This window comes from Triticum dicoccoides, chromosome 3B, assembly GCF_002162155.2.
Source record: "Triticum dicoccoides isolate Atlit2015 ecotype Zavitan chromosome 3B, WEW_v2.0, whole genome shotgun sequence".
In the NCBI taxonomy this organism is placed as follows: Eukaryota; Viridiplantae; Streptophyta; class Magnoliopsida; order Poales; family Poaceae; genus Triticum; species Triticum dicoccoides.
The window spans coordinates 407,360,166-407,362,847 of NC_041385.1; the positions used below are offsets into that span (position 1 = coordinate 407,360,166).

At 53.1% G+C, this 2,682-nt stretch overlaps 1 pseudogene; it reads right to left on the reverse strand.

The window, feature by feature from the left end:
* Positions 1-202: 202 nt before the first annotated feature.
* LOC119281321 lies at positions 203-2,142 on the reverse strand (annotated as a pseudogene).
* Between the last annotated feature and the right edge of the window lie 540 nt (positions 2,143-2,682).

The window sequence follows — 2,682 nt, forward strand, 5'->3', positions numbered from 1 at the left end:
GGGACCGGAGTGGTCACCGGCGCAGCTAGCGCAGCAAGGTCATGCACCATGAAAGCATGAGAGTTTGCTCCTGTGCTGTGCTCCTGAGTTCTCGTCTCTCTCAGCGAGCGCAAGGAAATGGCATGCAGATTCACAGAAAGAAAATCGCAAGAGAAACTAGACTGCATTGTATAAATCTATACCATGTTTGAAACGATACGAGTATGTCACCGGATAACAGTTACTTGCGTTGTCAGGTCATCCAAAACGCGCACAGAACAAACTGCACTAGTCAGGAAGAGTTCTCAGGTATCACGCCCTGCATCACGTGGCACTTCACCGTATGCAACAAGAGGATCCAATCAAGAATGACGCAGCAATGCACAGGTATTGTATCAAGAGCGAGGTCGAACATCCATCAGAACTGCAGCGTGATCAAGACTGCTGCTCCCAAGACCAAGGCCACAAGGAAGACCCGGCAGGCACACAAGGCATCGGATCCCGACCGATCATCCGGCACAGGCGTCGCTGAGGTCGAATGCTCCTCCATCTTCGGGGACGCTGGTTCTGGAACGGCAGCTGCAAGGGCATAGACAGCAGTTTAACTAGTGCACACGAAGTACGACCGACGATTCAAGAAAGATATTCAGGACTTGCGGTGTTCAGTCGACCAAAATGGAATGCTCAGGTGAACAAACTAGAATCAAACGTGCAACTGCAACCTAAAAGTGCAGTGCATGCAAAGGAGATAGTATCACAAAGACAGACCCGATACTGCAATTAGCAGGAACAGAACAGAGGCTGCAGAGAGTATGCGATGCAAAACTAGGTGTTCTACTATCATTGAACCTGTGCAATTGCGGCATAGAGCACAAAATGGACGGAGCACGGCAAGATAAAACAAGTTCAAGTTTTATTTGGGATGAGGAGAGACCATATAACATGCTGCCCAAATGCCAATTGGTTTATTCAACCGAAACCCGAATAGACTGGGCACAGATTTATCAAATCATTAGACAAGAGGGAGAACGTTTACCTGGAGAAAGTTTTGGTGCGGGAGGTGGCGATGGAGGTGTAAAATGCATCTCAGGCAGTGACTTGAGCTCTGTTTCAATTGGCAAATGGCAAATGGAGTTAGCCAGTACTACTAATACTTGCCCCCTTAATTGATTTAATGATTGACTTTTGTGAACTCTTTGAGAGAAACCACCAAGTAACGAAGCCCTTAGCTATTTATAAATATCGCCAATATTTTGTGAAATTACTACTATCAAACAAGCAACCCAACAAACTGCTTAACTGAACGGTAATCATGACAAATCGCAGCAAAAATGCAGAAGTAAGTCTGGGCCACAAAAGAAAAATCCCGCGGTGTTTCTCCCCCATTCAACTAGTTCAGAAATGCAAGTACTAATATCCCTAGTAGCATCCAGAGCTCGTCAGTAATCCGCATTACAACCAACCATTACGAAAGTAGTTGTACAAGGATCATGAGAACAACAGTAGTTAGGGCTTTGCAGAGTAAAATTTGTTTCGATCGGCGATCAACAACAGGAACGCGACAGCTCGCGCATATGGCGCACGAGAATTGATCGAAGCATGCATATTGCACGAGCATAAATAGGGAGCACGAAGGGACAGATTTCTCACCTCGGCACTTGTCGGCGAAGAGGGCCTCAGCCTCGACGGCCGTGGCGGCGGAGGTTTTCGCGGAGGCGCAGGTGGGGAGGAGAGCGCCGAGGCGCGCGGCGTCGACGGGGAAGCCGAGGAGGAGCGGGTCGCGGAGCAGGTGGCAGAAGCATCCCTCCCCTCCGCCGCCTTCGCCGTCCCCGGCGGAAACGGCGCGCAGGAACGCCGCGCAGCAGGCGCTGGTGGGCGCGGGAGAGGGCAGGGCGGGCGGCGCCACCACCGCGACGGCGCCAGGCACGGCGAGAAGGACACGATGGCCGCCGCGCACGGCGTCGCTGGTGGCTCCTGGGACAACGCGGCGGAGGCGGCAGGGGCGTGGAGGGCGGCGACGGCGAGGACGACGAGGAGGAGGGCGGTGGGGGCCATGTCTCAGGCTCTCAGCACACCCGTCCCCACTCTCTCTCTCTCTTTCTCTCGTATTGGGGCGGGATGGGTGGTGAGGTGATGATGCCTGGTGGTTTTAGGGCGTGAGTGTGTAATACTGTCCCCGCAAAAAAAAAGTGTAATACTGAGGGGTTTAACAAGACGGCGCAAAGGTGGGCGCATAGGAGATTTTTTGTTGAAAAGGACCACATGCGCGAATGAATTGACAAAAAGGACCACCTGCCGATAAATTTAACAAAAAGGACCCCCTCGGCTGTGACGGCAGGTGCGGCAGGCGACACGTGGCACCTGCCGCCACACAGCGAGGCGGCAGCACTGTACCAACGGGAATCGGCGCTGGCGACGGAACGGCAGCGGCGTGTGGGGCCCAGCCGCCAAGGGGCGTGGCGGCAGTACTGTACCTGGGGAGCGGCCGCCTCGCGGGCTGGCGGCAGCCCTGTTCATGGCCCTGCTGCTCTACTACTACGTTGATTGCTACTGCTGCATGCGCTTTTAGCCGGCCATTGTTGCTGATTTGGTACTGCTACTGCATGCGCTTTTAGCCGGCCACTGCTGCTGCATGCAAGATGTTATTTTCTTGACATGCACGATGTTGTTAATTCTATCATTAACCTTTGTGTTAGAGCAGGA